The sequence below is a fragment of the Giraffa tippelskirchi genome, chromosome 3, assembly GCF_054371585.1.
Source record: "Giraffa tippelskirchi isolate mGirTip1 chromosome 3, T2T-mGirTip1v1.2.pri, whole genome shotgun sequence".
Classification (NCBI taxonomy): domain Eukaryota; kingdom Metazoa; phylum Chordata; class Mammalia; order Artiodactyla; family Giraffidae; genus Giraffa; species Giraffa tippelskirchi.
In genome coordinates this window covers 177,985,047-178,011,677 of record NC_137277.1, presented here as the reverse complement: position 1 = coordinate 178,011,677, position 26,631 = coordinate 177,985,047, and the positions used below count along the sequence as shown (strand labels likewise).

The 26,631-nt window shown below is 41.2% G+C and overlaps 1 protein-coding gene across 1 annotated transcript in view; it reads left to right on the top strand.

The window, feature by feature from the left end:
- Positions 1–716: 716 nt before the first annotated feature.
- Positions 717–26,631, top strand: part of ZBTB8A (zinc finger and BTB domain containing 8A) — a 129,802-nt gene continuing 103,887 nt past the window's right edge. Inside the window, exon 1 of the mRNA XM_081585859.1 lies at positions 717–847. The gene's annotated coding sequence lies outside the window, so the exon portion shown is untranslated. The remainder of the gene's footprint in view (positions 848–26,631) is intronic.

Below are 26,631 nucleotides of genomic sequence, written 5' to 3'. Positions count from 1 at the left end.
TAAGAGAAGATGACACTTCAAAACCAACGATTTTTTAGATTTGTGGTCAGCTCATGAGGCACTCATTTATCAAGCTTCTTCACCTTTCCGATTTGTTTCAAATGCCAAATGACAGGGGCTTCCCAGGTGTTGCCAGAGGTAAAGAACCCATCTGCCAATGCAGGAGAAGTAAGAGATGCAGGTTCAATCCCTGGATTGGGAAGATCCCCTGGATTAGGGCATGGCAACTGTCAACTACAAATTGGCACTTACTAAGAGCATTGCCAATGATTGAGCAAAAAAGACATTTGCTATCTGCCTCTACCGAGATTGAACTCCATGCTGCTATAGTTGTTGACCTTCACCAACCCTGAGGGAGTTCAGGGTGGAGTGAGACACTCTGTGCTCCAGGGAATCTGGTGGGACAGGTCTTTAGATAGTTGGATGTTTTTAGGAACAGATTTTATGCTCTCGATCCTTGCATCTCCTCATATCTAGAGACACTCTAAATCCCTTCATGATGACATCAGATCCTCATGACTAACAAAAAACCTTTTGTAAAATGAGTGCTTCATGGTATTGAACTACCCCCCTCACCAAAGCCTTATATATTGACTTTCCACCACTGCGGCTTTGGAGCAGTCTCTCAGAGCTATCTGAGATGCTGCCTCCTGGGCTGCAGTCATTTTGCCCCAAATAAAACTTTACTCGCAACTATATCTTTTTTTAGTTGACAGTTATGGCGACCACGAAGAGACCCAGAGTGGACTTCCTTCCTTTGACTGGACTCCACGAGGAACTGGAGCTTTGGTACCAGCAGTGGCCCGTTGCGCCCATTCGCCTCCTTGAGGAGTGCAGGCGAATTTGAGTAAGTCTCTCCTGGTTCTTAAATCTGGGGCTTGGTTGAAAGACACTGAGAAATTCCCACCCAGTCAAAAGATACTGGGTGGGAGGCTGGCTGAAAGATGCCAGGAGAATTGCCCACCCAGTGGAAAGGTACTGGATAGGGGGGCTCAACTGGGAAAACATCGAGGAATACCTGGGACTTGGCTGAAAGATGCCAAGGTTGCTCCGTTGTAGGGGACTGAATGGTCTTGGCTGAGTGGTTAAGTAAGAGGCTGATTTGATCCTTTTTCTCAATTTGACTGTCATTATAGAATTTGTCAGTATAAAAGTGAGGAAAATATATGAGAGCTTTGCTCTGAAGAAAAGAGACAAAGCTCCTCCTGGCCGGTTTCAGTTTTCTCAGGTGACTGAGAAATTTACAGGAGTGGTGGAGGCCTAGTCCTCATACCATGCAGTGGTCCTACAGGGAAACCCACTCATTAATTAAAATACTTGTTTGTCCAGGGGTCGCACATAAGAATTTGCCTTTCAGCGACCTGAGCAGCCACGGTGGTCTTAGATTGCCGTAAGCAGAATCCGAGACATGTAAAATGAGCTAAAACGACTCTGTGATGACTCCTGGAGGAGATAAGCTCGCAAGCAGCACATGGGCCCACTACGCAAGTCCACTAGTGATTTTTACCCCTGACAAATTCACCCTAAGATGGGAAACGGAATCTCTCAAAACAGAAACAAAGGGGTGTCAGAAAGCCAGCCTCTGACCAACACTCCAGCCAGATTCACGTACAATTTATGTATGGAGCGCATACTTGCAAGTACCTAGTTAATTGGAGAAATTATACTAAAAGAGATCTTAACCTAAAATGGACAAATTGGGGTTCTTTTGATATCCCAAAATTGGTATTTTTGCGCACACAATTAGAAAAGCCTGGCCATGCTTACTTTGGTATCTAGAAGCTTCTAAAATAGGAAATGATAGAGTAACTTCTTCGCAGGAAACCAACAAGAAATTGCTTGAAACTGTATCAGAACTAAAAAAGGCTGCTAGCACTGACTTTGCCAGGTAACAGGTCTAGTGGAAGTGGGAAGTCACGTTTGGCATTTATGCTATTTGACTTTTGATTTCTAGGCATCACTTTACCATCTTTTCGGGGCACTCTTGTTACTTGGTTTTTGATTTGTGGGCATCTCTGCCTTTTGTTTAATTTGGAGTGTGACTCCTGGCTGGGGAAGTTCTGGTTCAGTTTGGTTTTGTTGGTTTGGTTTGAGTGACCAGACATCTGGAACAAACTGCTCAAGTTAATATGGGAATTGCTCACTCTAAGGTTCCACACTCCACCTGGGAACCCCTTGGGGAAAAAAAAAATTGGGTTTTTTTTTGACTGGTCAATCTATAGCTATGATCCAATGACAAGAAAAATGGCCTAAAAATATTAGATCTGTATTGACATAGGATAGGAAAATGGATTGAAGTTCCCTTATGTCCAGGACTTCCTCCTGTAATCAACAGTCTGGGGCTGATCAAACTAAGACCCCTACTTCCCCAGAGAGACAATCCCTGCTGGGACCAATCTGCCCTTCTTATCAGGACCAAGTTGAGCACTATTTGGTCTAAATTTTGGCTATAAAACTATGGTCACAGAAAAATACAATTTTTGACAATGTGCTCACAATATTCTTTAGAAAGCTTGAAGAAAAAAATTATCTCTTTAAGAATTCTTGCCCTGAGGAAATAACTCCTCCTATGCCTTTAGACCAGAGCTCTCTGGATCACTTATCTAGACCATCTCTAATTCCTAAAACCAAAAGGAAAAAAGAAAAGAGGAACAAAGCCTTTTAAAATCTTATTCCAACCATTTTTTCTTCATAACTAAGTTTGGAAAACAAAGCTATAGGATCTCTTGTGTTTATTTGGATTTATGTATGTCTCAGTGTGTGTCTTTGTTTTTTTGGATAATATTGCTGATTGCTAAGATCAGTTTGTAGATGAGCTCTAATTTAATTGGCCTTAAAAAAAAAGTAAGCACTTACAAATCAAATAATTCTAAATACAAGAGAAATTAACCTAAATGAACTTTAGGTTCATGTGAACTGGGAAATATTCAGTATTAAATACCTGATATTAATCTTTGTTTGTTGATCTAACTAATGTAGACATGTCTAAGAGTAATTAACATTAAACAGAATATTTTCATTGTATCTAGATTTAATATACGTTAAATATTATTATATCTGTTTCAAGTTTGTCAGCAAGGAAATTACCTCAAGTGAAGAAACTTCTAAAAAATGTAAATGATATATGAGCCTTTAGATAGACTCTATTAAAAATAATTATGCTTTTTACAAATATGTGTCTAAAATAGTCTGTCCAGATTGGGATAACTTGAACTTCTAAGGGTTGTGCTAAACTAAGTGTTGGAAGTCTTTGTTGAATAGCTAAGTCATTTCCAAATAAAATAAGCTTTTGAAACAGTTACTACTAAACACTAGTTTCCTCTTACAGAGAAACTAAAGAGATTTGGGATTAAGAATAAATGATGTTTGGTTCCATTCTAAAATGTTCTCTCTAAGAAAGCAAGACTCTTGAGAGTCCCTGGACTGCAAGGAGATCCAACCAGTCCATCCTAAAGGAGATCAGTCCTGAGTGTTCATTGGAAGGACTGATGCTGAAGCTGAAACTCCAATACTTTGGCCGCCTGATGCAAAGAGCTGACTCATTGGAAAAGACCCTGATGCTGGGGTAGATTTAAGGCAGGAGAAGGGGACGACAGAGGATGAGATGGTTGGATGGCATCACTCACTCAATAGACAGGAGTTTTGAGTAAACTCTGGGAGTTGGTGATGGACAGTGAGGTCTGACATGCTGTGGTCCATGTCAGGAAGAGTCGGACACAACTGAGGACTGAACTGAACTGAACTGAGGAAAGCAAAGGTTTTAGAAATTATCACTAGTATTTATGCTCACCAATCTATAACATTCTAATATAAAAGTCAGTTCTTGGTGGCTTAAGGGGAGTAGGAAGTGTGTTTTCAGTAAAGAAGGTATGAGAAATGGAATTGCATTTTGTGAAAGGAAAAGAAAGTAAGCCTGACTCACAGATGGCTTTTTAGGATGGAAGAACACAGTAATGGGTGCAGAAAGTGAACCATTAGGAAAGACCTTTGTACATGGTTAGGACTAAGTTTAAAATAAAGTTAATTAAGTTTACATTTTAAATAAAGTTCAGTTCAGTTCAGTCGCTCAGTCATGTCTGACTATTTGTGACCCCATGGACTGCAACACGCCAGGCCTCTCTGTCCATCATCAACTCCCGGAGTTTACCCAAACTCATGTCCATTGAGTCGATGATGCCATCCAACCATCTCATCCTCTGTCGTCCCCTTCTCCTCCTGCCCCCAATCCTTCCCAGCATCAGGGTCTTTTCAAATGAGTCAGCTCTTTGCATCAGGTGGCCAAAGTATTGGAGTTTCAGTTTCAACATCAGTCCCTCCAATGAACACCCAGGACTGATCTCCTTTAGGATGGACTGGTTGGATTTCCTTGCAGTCCAAGGGACTCTCAAGAGTCTTCTCCAATACCACAGTTCAAAAGCATCAATTCTTCGGCACTCAGCTTTCTTTATGGTCCAACTCTCACATCCATACATGACTACTGGAAAAACCATAGCCTTCACTAGATGGACATTTGTTGACAAAGTAATGTCTCTGCTTTTAAATATGCTGTCTAGGTTGGTCATAACTTTTCTTCCAAGGAGTAAGCGTCTTTTAATTTCATGGCTGCAGTCACCATTTGCAGTGATTTTGGAGCCCCAAAAAATAAAGTCAGCTACTGTTTCCACTGTTTCCCCATCTATTTCCCATGAAGTGATGGGACCAGATGCCATGATCTTAGTTTTCTGAACGTTGAGTTTGAAGCCAACTTTTTCACTCTCCTCTTTCACTTTCATCAAGAGGCTCTTTGGTTCTTCTTCACTTTCTGCCATAAGGGTGGTGTCGTCTACATGTCTGAGGTTACTGATATTTCTCCCGGCAATCTTGATTCCAGCTTATGCTTCCTCCAGCCCAGCGTTTCTTATGATGTACTCTGCATATAAGTTAAATAAGCAGGGTGACAATATACAGCCTTAACGTACTCCTTTTCCTATTTGGAACCAGTCTGTTGTTCCATGTCCAGTTCTAACTGTTGCTTCCTGACCTGCATACAGGTTTCTCAGGAGGCAGGTAAGGTGGTCTGGTATTCCCATCTCTTTAAAAATTTTCCACAGTTTATTGTGATCCACACAGTCAAAGGCTTTGGCATAGTCAATAAAGTAGAAATAGATGTTTTTCTGGAACTCTCTTGCTTTTTCAATGATCCAGCGGATGTTGTCAGTTTGATCTCTGGTTCCTCTGCCTTTTCCAAAACCAACTTGAACATCTGGAAGTTCACAGTTCACATATTGCTGAAGCCTGGCTTGGAGAATTTTGAGCATTACTTTATATAAAGTAAGCTGGTACAAAAACTTGAATTTAGCTTTTCTCTCTAAGAGGACCTCTTTCTTCAGATATTGAACCGCCTTTGATAATAGACTGAAGTTTCTTTATCTCTTAAATGATCTGTTCTGAAATTCCTTATTGTTACTTTGGCTAAGTGAATAGCTATTGTTTCACAATGACCCATAATCCTATCTGACTGAGTGTTCTAAACCATTTTGATATTTGTTGACAAAACTTCCTAAATCATTCTAATGAAGATTTCTAGCTAACTTTGGGATGCTTCAATGGGCTCCTGAAACATCCCAAAGAGAGACATTACACTAATTAGATTCATTTTGTATACAGAATTGATACATAGCTCAACTGGAATTCCATCAATTCCACTAGCTTTGCTCATAGTGATGCTTCCTAAGGCCCACTTGACTTCAAATTTCAGGATATCTGGCTCTAGGTGAGTAATCACACCATCATGATTATCTGGGTCATGAAGATCTCTTTTGTATAGTTCTTCTGAGTATTCTTCTTGAGTATTAACAAGAAATATTATTATAATTCTTCTTGAGTATTCACTACAAAGCTAGTGGAGGTGATGGAATTCCAGTTGAGCTATTTCAGTTAGCCAAAGTAACAATAAAGGATTTTAGAACAGATCATTTAAGAGATAAAGAAACTTAAATCTATAATCAAAAGCAGTTCAATATCTGAAGAAAAGATATCGTCTTAACAGAGAGAAAAGCTAAATTCAAGATAAGAAAGCCTTCCTCAGCAATCAATGCAAAGAAATAGAGGAAAGCAATAGAATGGGAAAGACTAGAGATCTCTTCAAGCAAATTAGAGATACCAAGGGAACACTTCATGCAAAGATGAACACAATAAAGGACAGAAATGGTATGGACCTAACAGAAGCAGAGGATATTGAGAAGTGGTGGCAAGAATACACAGAAGAACTATACAAAAACGATCTTCATGACCCAGATAACCACGATAGTGTGATCACTCACCTAGAGCCAGACATCCTGGAGTGTGAAGTCAAGTGGGCCTTAGGAAGCATCACTACAAACAAAGCTAGTGGAAGTGATGGAATTCTTGTTGAGCTATTTCACATCCTAAAAGATGATGCTGTGAAAGTGCTGCACTCAATATGCTAGCAAATTTGGAAAACTCAGGAGTGGCCACGGGACTGGCAAAGGTCAGTTTTCATTCCAATCCCTAAGAAAGGCAATGCCAAAGAATGTCAAACTATTGCACAATTGCACTCATCTCACATGCTAGCATAGTAATGCTCAAAATTCTCCAAGCCAGGCTTCAACAGTATGTGAACCGTGAACTTCCAGATGTTCAAGCTGGATTTAGAAAAAGCAGAGGAACCAGAGATCAAAGTGCCAAAATCCACTGGATCATAGAGAAAGCAAGGCATTTCCAGAAAAACATCTACTTCTGCTTTATTGACTATGCCAAAGCCTTTGACTGTGTGGATCATAACAAACTGTGGAAAATTCTTTAAGAGATGGGAATACCAGACCACCTGACCTGCCTCCTGAGAGATCTGTATGCAGGTCAGGAAGCAACAGTTAGAACTGGATATGGAACAACAGACTGGGTCCAAACTGGGCAAGGAGTACATCAAGGCCATGTATTGTCACCCTGCTTATTTAATTTATATGTAGAATACATCATGAGAAATCCTGGACTGGATGAATCATAAGCTGGAATCAAGATTGCTGGGAGAAATATCAATAACCTCAGATATGCAGATGACACCACCCTTATGGCAGAAAGTGAAGAAGAACTAAAGAGCCTTCTGATGAAAGTCAAAGAGGAGAGTGAAAAAGTTGGCTTAAAACTCAGCATCAGAAAACTAAGATCATGGCATCTGGTCCCATCACTTCATGGCAAATAGATGGGGAAACAATGGAAAGGGTGAGAGACTTTATTTTTTTGTGCTCCAAAATCACTGCAAATGGTGACTGCAGCCATGAAATTAAAAGATGCTTGCTCCTTGGAAGAAAAGTTATGACTAACCTAGACAGTGTATTAAAAAGCAGAGACATTATTTTGCCAACAAAGATCAATCTAGTCAAAGCTCTCATTTTTCTAGTAGTCATGTATGGATGTGAGAGTTGTTCTATAAAGAAAGCTGAGTGCTGAAGAATTGATACTTTTAAACTGTGGTGTTGGAGAAGACTCTTGAGAGTCCCTTGGACTGCAAGGACATCCGACAAGTCCATCCTAAAGGAAATCAGTCCTGAATATTCATTGGAAGGATTGATGCTGAAGCTGAAACTCCAATACTTTGGCCACCTGATGCAAAGAACTGACTCATTTGAAAGGACCCTGATGCTGGAAATGATTAAAGGCCAGAGGAGAAGGGGATAGTAGAGGATGCGATGGTTGGAATGGCATCCCCAACTCGATGGACATGAGTTTGAGTAAGCTCCGGGCATTAGTGATGGACAGGGAAGCCTGGTGTGCTGCAGTCCACGAGGTTGCAAAGAGTCGGATATGACTGAGCAGCTGAACTGAACTGTATACAAAATTACATGGGGAGTATTGTCAAGTGAGTAATAAGTCTTGGGTTATATTGTATGGTAAATGTTACTAATATAGATATCCTAGAAACTGTATGGAGTTCCTAAATTTCTGATAAGTTTGGGTAAAATGTTATCAGACATAATTCTAGTTACTATCTCAAAATATTGTCATAGCAGTAACCAAGTTTCGCAAACATGCTTCCTCTTCAAGAAGATTTATAAAAAGGACTTTTGGATAAATATCAGTTTCTGAACTGGGTGAGGATTCTAATGGAAAACCTGATGACTTCACAAAGGTTAACAAAAGGACTAAATGAACTGGTGAATATGCTTATAATTTTTATGGTTTCTATCTGAAAAATTACTGACTTGAATCTGTTTTCCAGGTGTAAGAAAAAAAAACTGTCCCCTCAAACTAATTATGATAGTAATTTGGTAAAATTATATTCTATAAACAAATTGAAACATTTATCTTTTCTCTCTATCTGAACCCTCCAGAGATTGGAAGCTCTTAGTTTCCAGTAACTTTATCAGATAAGTTAGGAAGGTTATCTCAATAACAGGTACAGAAATCTCAAGGAATTTTGGAGACCTTGAGAAGGGAGGAATTTACTTAGATCTGTTAGGCAAAATCTATGATAAACCTTTGGCATGACTTTCCTAGCCCTGAAAGGTTTTATTTTAAAAGTTCAGTCTGAGACTCTATAAAAATCTCAGCAAAGCAAAAATGTCTATGATCAATTATGGTTATATAAATCATCAGGCCAAATTTATTGAGACCAGACATGTATTACAAACAAGTCTTAATTTGGTTATATTTGGTAAAAAATATGATTTTAGGGAGAAAAAGATGTTTCAATGAATGTTAAATCCCAGCTTGTTAATGGAGGTCTGTATATACTAAGACTCATTTCCTGGATAGTTGTTTTCTGTTAGGGTATATTAATGTTAAATTTAATTTAATTATTAATGAAGTGAAGTGAGGTCACTCAGTCGTGTCTGACTCTTTGCAACCCCATGGACTGTAGCTCTTCTGTCCATGGAATTTTCCAGGCAAGAATACTGGAGCAGGTTGCCATTTCCTTCTCCCGAGGATCTTCCCGACCCAGGGATCGAACCCGGGTCTCCCACATTGCAGGTAGACACTTTACCGTCTGAGCCACCACGGAAGCCCCATTTGTTAAGCTCCTTTAATTATTAAAGGACACTCTAAAAGGATTGTTTCTGAAGCTTATCTCAGTAATCTGTTTTTGGATGAAGATCAGATGCCTCACCCATCATCAGCAACCAAGACTGGAAGAAGACATAATTTAAGGAACTGTCTCCAACCTGTATGGAAGGACCAGGTACTATATCAGGTACTCTTAACTAGCTCACACCCAGTGAAATTGAAGGGAAATTGACTCTTGGGTTAACTCCCACTTCCAAAGGCCCCTAAGCTGGACTCCTCTATAGAGAGGCCTGCTGACCTCAAACTCACCTTAAAACAATGCTCAAATAGAGGAAACTACACTATACTCAGACAAGAAGAAGATGACATCAGAAGTAGACAGCTTGCCCAAGATGCTGATCTGACTTGTATGATCATTTATAATGTTTTTGTGATTCCTTGGACCTATGCCTATCAATCAAATGTTTTCTATCATGGACATGATTCTATGATAGTTTAAAATTCAATCCAATTCTTGGGTTGTGGCCAATTACCTGTGTCTAGTACTTCTGGGTTACTTTGGTGGATTTCTGTTCTCTAGGGCTCTGATTGGATACCCCCTAGGAAATTTATTTTAGATGAACGTTCAGTCCTGTTCTATCTATTCATGATATTATCAGATGGGATCCTCTCACCTGGCCAATTAATAACACTTGCTCTGATGCAGGCCATAGATTTAAGTTTTCTCTTAAGTTCAGTTCAGTCGCTCAGTCGTGTCCGACTCTTTGCGACCCCATGAATTGCAGCACGCCAGGCCTCCCTGTCCATCACCAACTCCCGGAGTCTACCCAAACCCGTGTCCATCGAGTCGGTGATGCCATCCAGCCATCTCATCCTCTGTCGTCCCCTTCTCCTCCTGCCCCCAATCCTACCCAGCATTAGGGTCTTTTCCAATGAGTCAACTCTTCACATGAGGTGGCCAAAGTATTGGAGTTTCAGCTTCAACATCAGACCTTCCAATGAACACCCAGGATTGATCTCCTTTAGGATGGATTGATTGGATCTCCTTGCAGTCCAAGGGACTCTCAAGAGTCTTCTCCAACACCACAGTTCAAAAGCATCAATTCTGCGGCTCTCAGCTTTCTTCACCATCCAAATCTCACATCCATACATGACCACTGGAAAAACCATAGCCTTGACTAGACAGACTTTTGTTGGCAAAGTAATGTCTCTGCTTTTAAATATGCTATCTAGGTTGGCCATAACCTTCCTTCCAAGGAGTAAGTGTCTTTTAATTCCATGGCTGCAATCACCATCTGCAGTGATTTTGGAGCCCAAAAAAATAAAGCCTGACACTGTTTCCACTGTTTCCCCATATATTTCCCATGAAGTGATGGGACCATGCCATGATCTTAGTTTTCTGAACGTTGAGCTTTAAGCCAACTTTTTCACTCTCCTCTTTCACTTTCATCAAGAGGCTCTTTAGTTCTTCTTCACTTTCTGCCATAAGGGTGGTGTCATCTGCATATCTGAGGTTATTGATATTTCTCCTGGCAATCTTGATTCCAGCTTGTGTTTCTTCCAGCCCAGCGTTTCTCATGATATACTCTGCATATAAGTTAAATAAGCAGGGTGACAATATACAGCCTTGACAGACTCCTTTTCCTATTTGGAACCAGTCTGTTGTTCCATGTCCAGTTCTAACTGTTGCTTCCTGACCTGCATACAGGTTTCTCAAGAGACAGGTCAGATGGTCTGGTATTCCCATCTCTTTCAGAATTTTCCACAGTTTATTGTGATCCACACAGTCAAAGGCTTTGGCATAGTCAATAAAGCAGAAATAGATGTTTTTCTGGAACTCTCTTGCTTTTTCGATGATCCAGAGGATATTGGCAATTTGATCTCTGGTTCCTCTGCCTTTTCTAAAACCAGCTTGAACATCTGGAAGTTCACGGTTCACGTATTGCTGAAGCCTGGCTTGGAGAATTTTGAGCATTACTTTATTAGCATGTGAGATGAGTGCAATTGTGTGGTAGTTTGAGCATTCTTTGGCATTGCCTTTCTTAGGGATTGGAACGAAAACTGACCTTTTCCAGTCCTGTGGCCACTGCTGAGTTTTCCAAATTTGCTGGCATATTGAGTGCAGCACTTTCACAGCATCATCTTTCAGGATTTGAAATAGCTCAACTGGAATTCCATCACCTCCACTAGCTTTGTTCGTAGTGATACTTTCTAAGGCCCACTTGACTTCACGTTCCAGGACGTCTGGCTCTAGGTGAGTGATCACACCATCGTGATTATCTGGGTTGTGAAGATCTTTTTCGTACAGTTCTTCTGTGTATTCTTGCCACCTCTTCTTAATATCTTCTGCTTCTTTCAGGTCCATACCATTTCTGTCCTTTATCAAGCCTCTCTTTGCATGAAATGTTCCTTTCATATCTCTACTTTCTTGAAGAGATCTCTAGTCTTTCCCACTCTGTTGTTTTCCTCTATTTCTTTGCACTGATCGCTGAGGAAGGCTTTCTTATCTCTCCTTGCTATTCTTTGGAACTCTGCATTCAGATGGGAATATCTTTCCTTTTCTGCTTTGCTTTTCACTTGTCTTCTCTTCCCAGCTATCTGTAAGGCCTCCTCAGACAGCCATTTTGCTTTTTTGCATTTCTTTTCCATGGGGATTGTCTTGATCCCTGTCTCCTGTACAATGTCACGAACCTCTGTCCATAGTTCATCAGGCACTCTGTCTATCAGATCTATTCCCTTAAATCTATTTGTCACTTCCACTGTTTACTCATAAGGGATTTGATTTAGGTCAATACCTGAATGGTCTAGTGGTTTTCCCTACTTTCTTCAATTTAAGTCTGAATTTGGCAATACTCAGTTCATGATCTGAGCCACAGTCTGCTCCCAGTCTTGTTTTTGCTGACTGTATAGAGCTTCTCCATCTTTGGCTGCAAAGAATATAATCAATCTGATTTTGGTGTTGACCATCTGGTGATGTCCACGTGTAGAGTCTTCTCTTGTGTTGTTGGAAGAGGGTGTTTGCTATGACCAGTGCGTTCTCTTGACAAAACTCTATTAGCCTTTGCCCTGCTTCATTCTATACTCCAGGGCCAAATGTGCCTGTTACTCCAGGTGTTTCTTGACTTCCTACTTTTGCATTCCAGTCCCCTATAATGAAAAGGACATCTTTTTTGGGGTTTAGTTCTATAAGGTCTTATAGGTCTTCATAAAACCGTTCAACTTCAGCTTCTTCGGCATTACTGGTCAGGGCATAGACTTGGATTACTGTGATATTGAATGGTTTGCCTTGGAAACGAACAGAGATCATTCTATCGTTTTTGAGATTGCATCCAAGTACTGCATTTCGGACTCTTTTGTTAGCCATGATGGCTACTCCATTTCTTCTAAGGGATTCTTGCCCACAGTAGTAGATATAATGGTCATCTGAGTTAAATTCACCCATTCCAGTCCATCTTAGTTCACTGATTCCTAGAATGTCGATGTTCACTCTTGCCATCTCCTGTCTGACCACTTCCAATTTGCCTTGATTCATGGACCTAACATTCCAGGTTCCTATGCAATGTTGCTCTTTACAGCATTGGACTTTGCTTCTATCATCAGTCACATCCACACCTGGGTATCGTTTTTGCTTTGGCTCCATCCCATCATTCTTTCTGGAGTTGTTTCTCCACTGATCTCCAGTAGCATACTGGGTACTTACTGACCTGGGGAGTTCATCTTTCAGTGTCCTATCTTTTTGCCTTTTCATACTGTTCATGGGGTTCTCAAGGCAAGAATACTGAAGTGGTTTGCCATGCCCTTCTCCAGTAGACCACATTCTGTCCTAAGTTTTCTCTTGCTGCTACTGCTGCTAAGTCGCTTCAGTCGTGTCCGACTCTGTGCGACCCCATAGACGGCAGCCCACCGGGCTCCGCCGTCCCTGGGATTCTCCAGGCAAGAATACTGGAGTGGGTTGCCATTTCCTTCTCCAGTGTATGAAAGAGAAAAGTGAAAGTGAAGTCGCTCAGTCGTGTCCGACTCTTAGCGACCCCATGGACTGTGGCCTACCAGGCTCCTGCATCCATGGGATTTTCCAGGCAAGAGTACTGGAGTGGGGTGCCATTGCCTTCTCCGAAGGGTCATTCAAACTCAATCAGAGTGATGAGCTAAGTCTCAATAAAAAAAATTAACCTCTCATCTATTAAACGGAAAACTCCCACAGTTATGGCATGGATCTACATGGGTAACACCAGGCTATGGTCATTTAGGGCTTCCGTGGTGGCTCAGAGGGTAAAGCATCTGCCTGCAATGTGGGAGACCTGGGTTTGATCCCTGGGTGGGGAAGATCCCCTGGAGAAGGAAATGGCAACCCAATGCAGTATTCTTGCCTGGAAAACCCCATGGATGGAGAAGCCTGGTAGGCTACAGTTTATGGGGTCACAAAGAGTTGGACATGACTGAGTGACTTCACTTTCACTTTATGGTCATTTAAGTTTAAAAGCTCCTCTATGTTGGGAAGGGTTAAATCATGCTAAAAATGATCAACCTGGTAATTATGAGACAAGGCTGGTTGCTTTATGAATTATGTCTCTTATTACCCTTAGAGAGAGTGATTGGTATGGAACTCAGTGGATTTGTGGCATTAGTTGATGACCTTCACATCTACAGGGATAGATAGGAAGGTGTAACCTGGGATTCCCATGAATTTAAGGTCATACATGTTAACAAATTAGAGGTAACCCCAACCAGTCTACCACTGGTATGATCCCAGTGGGTCAAGGATCTGTATTCTACTGGTATGACCATTTAGCAGCTTTCTTGTGTGTGTTTGTGTGTGCCTTCAATGGGGTTAGGATGTAATTGGCCATATCAAAGGCTTAATGACTTTCATAAGCTTTAATTGATAGTAACCAGGCCATTAGCCTATTGAATTCTGAGATCTCTATGATGAGAAAGGCAGTGCTACACAACTGCAAGGCCCTTGACACCTGACAGCATCTCAGGGAGATATCTGTGCTATAATTCAAAGTGAATGCTATATTTTCATACCTGATAAATCCTTTAATGTGACACATTTGATGAACCACATGAAAAATCAGATTTCTGCTTTAAGTGACCCATTCCCTAGTCTTGATCTTTTTTTAAAATAACTGGTTTGGTGTGGGAGGCTCATGGCTAAAATATTTACTTTAAATTCCACTAATGTTATTAAATATACCATTTGTATTTTGCTTGTTTCACAAGATTATTATTTCTTGTATTACCAACTGTATTACTGAGCCACCTATGAAAATGATGACTAGACTTGAAGCAGTTGATCAAATATATAGCTCGATATATGATTGATGATTGTAATAGTTAACTCTAGATATGGGAAGATGCAACAAAAGGGAATACATTCCTGGACCATAACTAGAAGACAGGTGTCCAGAGATCTTTGACTATTAAGACCTAGTCCAGTAGCAGCACTTTGAGTGGCCTATTAACAAAAACCTTCTTCAGAGCTGGGAACAAGACTTCCCAGCAATGTGAGACAAAATGGTCATGAAATGCCCCCCCCAAAGTATGGTCAGATTTATGACCACAAGGGGGCCATGTCAACGACAAACTGGCACTTATCAAGAGCATTGCCAACAACTGAACAACAAAGGCATTTGCCATCTGCCTCTACCGAGATTGAACCCCATGCTGCTATAGCTGTTGACCTTCACCAACCCTGAGGGAGTTCAGGGTGGAGTGAGGCACTCTGTGCTCCAGGGAATCTGGTGGGACAGATCTTTAGATAGTTGGATGTTTTTAGGAACAGATTTTATGCTCTCAATCCTTGCATCTCTTCATATCTAGAGATGCTCTAAATCCCTTCATGGTGACATCAGATTCTCACGACTAACCAAAAAAAAAAAAAACCTTTTGTAAAATGAGTGCTTCATGGTATTGAACTCCCCTTTCACCAAAACCTTATCTATTGACCTTCCCCCACTGTGGCTTTGGAGCAGTCTCTCAGAGCTATCTGAGATGCTGCCTCCCGGGCTGCAGTCCTCATTTTGCCCCAAATAAAACTTCACTCACAACTACATCTTTTTTTAGTCAATACAACCCACTTCAGTATTCTTGCCTGGAGAATCCCCATGGACAGAGGAGCCTGGCAGATGACAGTCAATAGGACCACAAAGAGTCAGATATGACTGAAGCAACTTAGCAGACACGCACACACGCCAAATGACAAAATGGTCAGTGTTGAGTTCTCCAGCAACTTCTCATGTAGTGTAGGAGGAACAACTTCAATGATTCTCTCAAAGGGTCGTTGTCAACTTCCGATGGTCAGCCACTGCGCTCCTCACCTTCAAGGCTCTCATCTACTTTGCAAAACTTCTTGAACCACGATTGCACCGTAAATCGTTAGCGGTTCCTGGGCCAAATGCGTTGTTGATGTTGCAAGTTGTCTCTGATGCTTTATGATCTATTTTGAACTCTAATAATAAAATTGCTCGAATTTGCTTTTTGTCTGACATCATTCCACTGTCTAAAATAAATATAAAATAAGTGGCAGGTAATAAGTCATTAGAAAAAACATAAAGTGAGAAATGTGCCTTTAAATGATGTATAACATAACCACATTTACTTAAGAATGTATTCCAATATCAAACAGCAAATTTCAACAATGCAAAACTGCAATTACTTTTGCACCAACCTAATATCTATTCTTTTTCAGATTCTTTTCCCATATAGCTTATTACAGAGTATTGAGTAGAGTTCCCTGTGCTATATAGCAGGTCTTTGTTGATTATTTATTTTATATACATATATATATATAGGTTAATGCTATTTTTAGTGTAAAAACGAGCACTAAAGTGGCCAGAAAAGGAAATGTACCATATTAAGCCTTAATAAAAAGGTTATTCCACTTAAAATTAATGTTGCAAAATAAAACACAAAGCTACAATAATCAAAACAGTATGATGGTACATCAATGGATAATAGATGAATGGGACAGAGTATCACATCCAGAAAAAGACTCTTGAATATATGTAAATTTAATATCTGATAACAGTGACTTTTTAAACCCATAAGGAAAGGATAACATTTATATGAATACCATTGAGACAACTGGATAGGTGTATTGGGGAAAAAAGTAGATCCTATACATCAAAACAAAATTTAGATGGATTTCTAAACATAGAAAGACAAAGTTATAAAAGTATTAAGGGACTTCCCTGCCAATGCAGAAGACATAAGAGACTTGGTAAGAGGGTAACAGGCAGAAAGGCTAGGGGTCCCCAGGCAGAGGAAACAAACCACAAGTGTCAGACTGTTTTTCCCACTTCTCTATACAAATTTAAAAGGTTTCTTTTAAAACTCTCTGTTGCCATAATGACACCTGGTTCCACCTGAACTTAACTTTTCTCAAATCTTGAGCTAACCAATGCATTTTTCTTATGGAAATGTTTTTCTTAAGCTATATTAATGTACTATATATTTACCTTAAAATATGCCTTTCTTCAAGCTGGTTCTGCCTAAGACTCAGAACCAATAATGGCTCAACAAACCAGTATGTTTTACTCATGGAAATGTTCTCTTAATCTATGTTAATGGAACTATGTGTTTACTTGGAAATCTGCCTTCCTTCAAGATTCATGTCAATTGTTTTATGACCCAGGATGACTCACCTTGTGCCAATGCTATCTCAAAAGGCATGTTGTGGGTAAGGGACCTGGTGCCACTCTCTGAGTTTTGAGACATTTCCTTTCTCTAATTAGCAGCTTGTTAATAAGTATATAACTTCTTGCTAAAAACTAGCAAGGGGGGCACTCTTTCTGCCCCCTTCTGATGTCTATGTCAGAAGCTTTCTCTATCTCTTTTGTACTTTAATAAAACTTTGTTACAAAAGAACTCTGAGAGATCAAGCCACATCACTGGCCCCAGATTGAATTCCTCTCCTCCTAAGGCCAAGAATCCCTGTGTTGTTCAAGGCTTGTAGCAACAACTTTTCAGCGGGTTCAATCCCTGGGTTGGGAAGGTCCCCTGGAGGATAGCATGGTAACCCACTCCAATATTCTTGCCTGGAGAATCCCAGGAACAGAGGAGCCTGGTTAGCTACACCCCACAGAGTGGCAAAGCCTAAGTCATGACTGAAGCGAGTTAGCATGCAGCATGCAAAGGATGATATTTTATAATCTCTATGTGAGAAAATCTTACCTAAGGAAGAACAGAAAACTCAGAGATGATAAAAGTGAAAGATAAACAGTTTTTACTACATCAAAATTTTTTGTAAAGTGAACGACATTACAAGCAAAGTTAAAAGCTAAGGAAGATTAGAATCATGTATTTGCCAAACATATAACAGAGAAAGGATTAATATCAACAATACATGAAGAACTCCATAAAAGAAAGCCCATATATCTCAACAGAAAAAAAGACAGGAATTTACAGAAGAAAGATAATACCCAATATCATATGAAAAGAAGTTCAGCCTCATTGATCAGCAGAGCTGCAACTTTAAACAATAGACAGTTATTATTTTTAATCAATCAAATTGACAACAATTAAAATGATTCATAATAATCCAGTTTGGTTTTCAGGAAAATGAGCACCCTGATACACCATTTGTAAGGATACAATTGGTAGAGTCTTTTGAAGGGCAATTTGTCACTGTGTCAAAACTTCAAATAGGCTGAAGTCTGATTTACCAATTCTACTTCTAGGGAATCTATTTTACAGAAATGCAGGCAGGCAATGTGAAAGGGAAGATGGAGGTAAGTTGAGATCAGGAGCAAACTTGGCCCACAAGCAAGAGCTACCATCCCACAAGGATGAAATGGAATCCATGTTAGCTTTCACTGCTTCCAGTCTTGCTGATGCAGGCATCCTGCAGGAGCCAAAGCCCTTTGTCACAGAGCAAAATACGTGCAACTGGCCCAGGAGTTGGAGAAGTTGAAAGAGGATCCAGGTGAAGGTAGAGAAGTTGCAGTTTCATCTGCTACTTCACTTCCAAGGAGATTAATTAGCAAATCGTCACCAATGTGTATGACCTACAAAATGCCTGCTGCTTTCCTTCTGTCCATCAGATGAAAGTTATGTTATACCATGACATGCTATGCAGCCCTTAAAGAAAGTAACACCACAATGCTACATCACTACATACCCACCAGAATGTCTAACATGAATAAGACTGACAACACCAAATGTCGGCATGGATGTGCAGTAACCAATTCTCACACACTTGGTTTAAAGTGTAAAGTGGTATAGCCACTTTGGAAAAAAAGTATGGCAGGTTTGTGGTTTTTTTTTAAATAAAACTTAACAAATTTCTATCCTATAAACCAGCAATCCCACTCCTTGATTTTTACTCAAGAGAAATAAAAATTCATGTGTGCATAAAAAGACTGCTACAGGAATGTGTACAGCAGCTCTATTCATCATGGGCAAAAACCTGGAAACAGACCAGGGGTACATCAACAGGAGAAGAGATACATAAATACATTTATTCATACAATGGAGTAGTACTCAGTGATTATAATAAATAAGGGTGAATCCCCAAATCATTACACCTAGTGAAATAACTATTACACAAAAGAACACATATTTTATACTTCCATTTATGAGAATCTAACAGGTAAGACTAAACTTTAATGGAATAAAATTAGAACAATGGTTGCAATGGGGAGTTAAGGGCAGGAATTGACCTGGAGGAAAACATGAGGGAATCTACTACAGTGATGATAATGTTTTATGTCTTTATATGGGTTTTGATTACACAAGTGTATGAATTTTTAAAAATCAGCCAAAGCAGGCTTAAGATTTGTGTACTCCATTGTATGGATGTTTTACCTGGAACAAAAAATGAAGTATGAACACTACACTCTAATTAATGATATTTATACTGATTTTTTCAGGGGGAGGTGTACTGATGTCTGCAATTTACTTAGGAACACATCAAAAAGCAAAACGAACGAATGAATGGTGGGATGGATAGATATAAAATAAAGCAAATCTAGTAAAATATTAATGGAATGGTCTATGTGGTGTGTATATGGGTAGTCACTGTAAAATTCTTTCAACTTTGCTGTATGATTGAAATTTTTCATAATAAAATATTGAAGGAAAAAAAGAATGAGATCAGTTTTGTGTTTGCAGGCATGGTGAGATATCCAAAACACACTGTTACAAACAAGCCATGGGGGGACTTCCTGGTGGTTCAGTGGTTCAGACTCACACTTCCAACACAGGGGATTTGGGTTCCATCATTAGTAGGGAGGGCTTCCCTTGTGGCTCAGCTGGTAAACAATCTGCCTGCAATGCGGGAGACCTGGGTTCAATCCCCAGGTTGGGAAGATCCCCTGGGGAAGGGAAAGGCTACCCACTCCAGTATTCTGGCCTGGAGAATTCCATGGACTGTACAGTCTATGGGGTCACAAAGAGTTGGACACAACTGAACGACTTTCACTTCACTTCACTTCATTAGTTGGGAAGCTAAGATCCCATTTACCTCTTGGCCAAAAAAACACAAAGTATAAAACAGAAACAAACAACAGAAACAGTAACAAATTCAGTAAATATTTTAAAAATGGTCCACATTGAAAAAAAATCTTAAAAAAATAACAACCTCAGGGGTAAAGTGTAGTATGATATCATGGACATAAAACAACTAAATAGGTCTTCCCTGGTGGTTCAGTGGTTAAGAGTCTGCCTGCCAATGCAGAGGATCAGTTCGATCTCTGGTCCAGGAAGATTCCACATGCAGCAGGGCAAATAAGCCCAACTACTAAGCCTGTGCTCCAGAGCCTCTGAGCCACAACTACTGAAGCTAGTGTGCTCCAGAGCCTAAGCTCCATAGCAAGAGAAGCCACCACAATGAGAAGCCCATGCACTGCCACTAGACAGTAGCCCCCAAGCAGCAACAAAGATCTAGTGCAGCCCAAAGTAAATAAATAAATAAAAATTTAAAAATATTTAAACTAATAAAACCCAACTAAACAATACCAACCTCACTTATGTGAGTCAATTAATAGAGGATCTGCATTAAACTGTTAACAATAGTAACCTTTGGGGGTAGAAAGTAGAATGAGAGCATTGGTGTCTTAGCCCAGTTCTCTAGAAAGCAGAGCCTGAGACAAAAGCTTGAGGGTTAACTCTTGGGGGATGGTGCAGTCCCAGGGAAGCAGGAATAAGGGAGAAAGGAGAGTAAAGCAGGGAAGGAATTCAGTAAAATAGGGGCTTCCCTCATAGCTCAGTTGGTAAAGAATCCACCTGCAATGCAGGAGACCCCGGTTCGATTCCTGGGTTGGGAAGATCCGCTGGAGAAGGGAAAGGCTACCCTCTCCAGGATTCTGGCCTGGAGAATTCCATGGACTATGGGCTATAGTCCATGGGATCACAAAGAGTCGGACACAGCAGGGTGACTTTCACTTCACTTCACATAAGTGCATTACTGTGCTGGCCACAGCTTCGTACCAAGAGCAGGTGATTGGTCTCTGAGAATGTCATCAGCAAGGCTGTATGAAACTAGCACATCCCCTAACTGTCCATGGTGGGGAGGAAGGAAGAAGAATGTATCTGCTGCTTTCTGTATCTCACTAGACAAAGTGTACCCCAAAAAGCATTAACTCACTCAAATCTCTGAAACCAGTCAGTCTGGAAGCATGGGTGCTGAGTGGATCTTGCAGAACATTTTTGTCTCGGCACCACCCAATGAGCCCCAGGGCTAATTCTCAGGCTTAAGAGTGGGTTGTGTCTGTGAGCAACTTGGGGGGGCCAAGAGTAGTCCCCACAGTAGGCCCTCCTGGATGGCTGGGGGAGCACCAAGACAATATCACCTCTGCCTTCCGAGCTTGGCTGGCCCCCTCCTGCATCCTAGAGGAATGTGCTTACTACCAAGCAATCCTTCTGGGGGAGTCTTCAACAACGTTGAGAGAAAAGTTCACTGAGCAAATCTGGGTCTAGCACTGATCTCAGTAAACCAGGACTTTCCCTTCTTTGGGTAACATTTTATAGCTAATAGTATAGGGAGATAGAATAAATTATGGAAATGCTAGCTTAATATTACATTAACGAAAAACTTTGAGATATTATTTTGGATAAGGCAACACATCATTATTACTTTATTATGATTAATGGCTGCACTGTGTGGCTTGTGGGATCTTTGTTCCCTGACCAGGGATTAAACCCCGGGTCTTAGGCAATGAAAGTGTGGAGTCCTAACCACTGGGTCTAAAGCAATATGTTACATGAAACGAAGTGAGATTTAATTTTTATTCCCTTTGTAAATGGTTTCATGAAAATTAATTCAAAAATTGGAAAATAGTATGTTGTGATAATATGTTCTGAGCTGTGGCATGGGACTGAATTTATGGTCACTGGAATAATAAGCATACAGAATTGCTGCTGTTGTTTGGTTGCTAAGTCGTGTCCGACTCTTTGCGATGATGTGGACTGTATGTAGCATTCCAGGCTTCTTCTGTCCATGGGATTTCCCAGGCAAGACTACTGCAGTGGGTTGCCATTTCCTTCTCCAGGGCATCTTCTTGACCCAGGGATTGAACCTGCATCTCCTGCTCTGGCAGGTGGATTCTTTACCACTGAGCCACCATGAAAGCTCCAAGCACACAGAGTGAGGCTTCTCTGTCCATGGGATTCTCCAGGCAAGAATACTGGAGTGGGTTGCCATTCCCTTCTCCAGAGGATCTTCCCGACCCAGGGATTGAACCCAGGTCTCCTGCATTGCAGGTAGATTCTTTACCATTTGAGCCATGAGGGAAGCCTTAATTCTGGGAAGAGGATAAGATAATTACTTTTGTTAAAGAGCTGGTAACAAATTACTTTTGTTAAAGTTGTGACCAACCTAGGTGGTATATTAAAAAGCAGAGACATTACTTTGCCAACAAAGGTCTGTCTAGTCAAATGTATGGTTTTTTCCAGTAGTCATGTATGGATGTGAGAGTTGGACTATAAAGAAAGTTGAGTGCTAAAGAATTGATGCTTTTAGATTGTGGTGCTGGAGAAGACTCTTGAGAGTCCCTTGGACTGCAAGAAGATCCAACCAGTCCATCCTAAAGGAAATCAGTCCTGAATATTCATTGGAGGGACTGATGCTGAGGCTGAAACTCCAATACTTTGGCCACCTGATGCGAAGAGCTGACTCATTGGAAAAGACCCTGATGCCAGGAAAAATTGAGGGAGGGAGGAGAAGGGGATGACAGAGGATGAGATGGTTGGATGGCATCACCAACTCGATGGACATGAGTTTGAGTAAACTCTGGGAGTTGGTGAGGGACAGGGAGGCCTGGCATGCTGCAGTCCATGGGGTCTGCAAAGAGTCGAACATGACTGAGCAACTGAACTGAAGTGAAACAGCTGGTACACCTTGACAGGTATCTGACCCATCTGGTTGTCCTCTTAGTACTTTGTCTCTTATCTCCTTGGTCACCATGATCCTGTCTTAGAGCCTATATCTCCTTTTTCTTCCATTGAAGAGCCCCACTCCCTTTATTAAATTTAAAAACTGTTCTCATTTGATTATCTCAGATAACACATGACCCTCCTAATTAGTTACAGTTTTGGGTGATGAAGACATTTATTTATTCCTCAACTGTAGCAAGTTATCAATTTATTGTCACTTAGCTCCAAATCTACCCTTCTTTGCCTTGCTTTGTGAAATGAGCTGGACCCTATAGACAAGTCTGCTTTGTCCGCTGGGGCAATGCTAAGCCTGGTTAACAGAGGACACTGGAGGGACACTATACAAAGGGAGGCAGGGGCTTCTTGTTCTGGTCCCAGTGGACCTTTCTTCTTGGTCTTACATGGCAGTTGCCAGGGTAGTAGTGTTCATGTTCCAGTAAGACTTACTGGCATCCTCGTAACTGACCTCTGATCCTCCAGTCCAGGCTTGTGACACCTCAGTGAACTTCACCATCCAGTGGACTAAAGATACACAGTAATCTGAATCTCTGCCTTGTCACGGGATGAGGAAGAATGGGGAGCCTTGCGAATTTGTTCCTTCCTCAAGTACTCCCCTTCATACCTAGAGAAGTTAGCTTCTATTTGCCATTTGTGACACTTGCTATTCCTGTCTTCTTTGAGGTTTTCTTTTACCCTTTTAGTAGATGACCACCCAATGATCAATTTAATGTGTCAACTTAGAGGGTGTTTTTGGAAGAGAATGACATTTCAAAGCTATGGTTTTTCCAGTAGTCATGTATGGATGTGAGAGATGGACCATAAGAAGACTTAGTGCCGAAGAATTTTTGCTTTTGAATTTTGGTGCTGCAGAAGATTCTTGAGAGTCCCTTGGACTGCAAGGAGAACAAACCAGTCAATCCTAAAGGAAACCAACCCTGAATATTCACTGGAAGGACTGATGCTGAAGCTGAAAACTCCAATACTTTGGCCACCTGATGCAAAGAGCCTACTCATTGGAAAAGACCCTGATACTGGGAAAGATTGAAGGCAGAAGGAGAAGGGGACAACAGAAGATGAGATGGTTAGATGGTATCACTGACTCAATGGACATGAGTTTGAGCAAACTCTGGGAGATGGTGAAGGACAGGTAAGCCTGGTATGTGCTGCAGTCCATGGGGTCGCAAAGAATCAGACACGACTTAGTGACTAAACTGAACATTTAAATTGGTGAACCTTGGGTAAAACAGATTGCCCTCCATAATGTGGGTGGGCCTCATCCAATCAGCTGAAGGCCTGAACAGAACAAAAAGACTGGCTTCCATGAGTAACAGGGAACTCACCAACAGCCTGCCTTTGGATTGGAATTGAAACACTGGCTCTCCTGGGTCTAAAGCCTTTTGGCCTATGCTGCAGATATGGACCTGCCTGCCTCCATAATCACATAATCCTTATAATATATCTATTTATATTATCTATCTACCTACCTATCTGTATCATTTCAGTTCCGTTCAGTTCAGTCGCTTAGTCGTGTCCGACTCTTTGCGACCCCATGAATCGCAGCACACCAGTCCTCCCTGTCCATCACCAACTCCCGGAGTCTACCCAAACCCATGTCCATCAAGTCAGTGATGCCATCCAGCCATCTCATCCTCTGTCGTCCCCTTCTCCTCCTGCCCCCAATCCTTCCCAGCATTAGGGTCTTTTCCAATGAGTCAACTCTTCGCATGAGGTGGTCAAAGTATTGGAGTTTCAGCTTCAACATCAATCCTTCCAATGAACACCCAGGACTGATCTCCTTTAGGATGGACTGGTTGGATCTTCTTGTAGTCCAAGGGACTCTCAAGAGTCTTCTCCAACACCACGGTTCAAAAGCATCAGTTCTTCGGTGCTCAGCTTTCTTCACCATCCAACTCTCACAACCATACATGACTACTGGAAAAACCATAGCCTTGACTAGACAGACCTTTGTTGGCAGAGTAATGTCTCTGCTTTTCAATATGCTATCTAAGTTGGTCATAACCTTCCTTCCAAGGAGTAAGCGTCTTTTAATTTCATGGCTGCAGTCACCATCTGCAGTGATTTTGGAGCCCCCCAAAATAAAGTTTGACACTGTTTGCACTGTTTCCCCATCTATTTGCCATGAAGTGATGGGACCAGATGCCATGATCTTAGTTTTCTGAACGTTGAGCTTTAAGCCAACTTTTTCACTCTCCTCTTTCACTTTCATGTATCATTTAGTAGTTAATAATTCATAATTTTGTCCATGTGGCTTGCAAGATCTTAGTTCTCCAACTAGGTACTGAACTTGTGTCCCTGCAGTGGAAGCACTAAGTCCTAACCACTGGACCACCAGGAAATTCCCAGTTGACAATTCTTTATACTAAATTTGTGTTGTGTTTTCTGTCTCCTGAGCAGGCATTGATTGATATCAGCAATGGATATGATACAGGGCATGTACATGGAGATTATGTAGTAAAATAAAATGAAATGTCTGCCCTCAGTAGTTGAAAGAAACACATCAAGGAAAAGTTATGAAAACTTTTCATAAGGATAGTAATGGAGGTGTTTGTCTAGAGCCACAGGGAAACAGATAAGAGGGAGCACTTACCTCTAGAGGTATCAGAGAGCTGCACAGGACAGGTGATGTTTCAACTGAGTCTTAAAGGAAAATAGGACTGTTTCAGGCAAATGGAGGTGGTGAGTAATAAAATTCAGATGGAGGAAAGAAAGCATGTTCAGAGGACAGAGGAAGCACATTATGTTTGGGGGAGGGGGTGTAAGTGAGGTTGCTCCACAGGCTGGGGGAGAGGAGGCTGGAGGGAACGGAAAGGAACGTCAAAGGTCCTGCGACTCACTGTAAGGAGTTTGGATTTGGGGCTCTAGGACAGAGATTTTCAACCTATTTTGCTCCAAGATACCCATGACAGCTGATGTTCACATTCATGTTAGTTCCATATCTAAGCCAGGTTTTTGTTGAAACAACCCTCCCTTAATTTGAGCGTGTAACAAAGCATCTACAATTCAAAGTTGCTGTAACTATCAATGGAGCCTCAGTAACGGTTGCTCATAACCATCTATGGCATAGATAAAATAGGCTCTGTGTACATAAAATTGGTGCCTCAAACTCATTCTCTTCCACTTAAGAAAACAAATCAGAATGCATACATTCTCCTCCACCTTCAACTCTCTGCTGGGACAGCTGAACCACTCAGTGACTGACCAACTATTGGAGTCTGGAGGAGATCTCAGGTACATCCAAGAACCTGAGTTCCTGCAAAGAATTTGCAAAATGAAGCAGAGCTTGGGAGAGGTCAAAGGATGCCAGGTTGGAAGACAGAATTTCCTCCCAGGAGGCAGCTGGGGCAATGATCCTGAGGCCTACGTGGTGCCTGTTGTATTGCTCAGGTGTAGGCAGCATGGGGGAAGCTGCCATGCTGGGCTCCAGCAAACAAATAGGACACGTCCACATAACTCAAGACAGAGATCCCAGCTTGCCAAATGTACGCTCTAAGCCCACTGTAGAAAAACACACACACTATTCCACTATCACTCACTTTTTCAACAAACACTTCCTAAGACTTGTCTTATAGGCTGCTGCTGCTGCTGCTAAGTCACTTCAGTCGTGTCCGACTCTGTGCGACCCCATAGATGGCAGCCCACCAGGCTCCGCCATCCCTGGGATTCTCCAGGCAAGAATACTGGAGTGGGTTGCCATTTCCTTCTCCAGTGCATGAAAGGGAAAAGTGAAAGTGAAGTCGCTCAGTCGTGTCCGACTCTTAGCGACCCCATGGACTGTAGCCTACTAGGCTCCTCTATCCATGGGATTTTCCAGGCAAGAGTACTGGAGTGGGGTGCCATTGCCTTCTCCACTTATAGGCTAAGAATACAATAGTAATCAAGATAGACAAGGCATGAACCATGCATTTTAATTTGGGAGGATAGACAATAACAAAACATATGTAACATAATTTTCAGATGGTGATAAGGTTAGAGAACGAGGATAGAGACTTATTGGGTGGGGGAGTGCTGCTGAGTCAGAAATTGGCTTGTCAGACTGAGGTTGTTGAAGTTGAATGATTGAGGGAGAGAGTGGAAAGAGGCAAATAAAAAAGGAGCCACATCTAGCCCAATCCTGGTGAGTCTTTTGAACTCCAAGGATCAAAGAAAATTTTACAAGCTTCTAGATAGAAAGAATAGCTTTCTTATCAAGAAAAGGGAACTGAACTGGCATCAAACAACTCATTAGCAAAATTG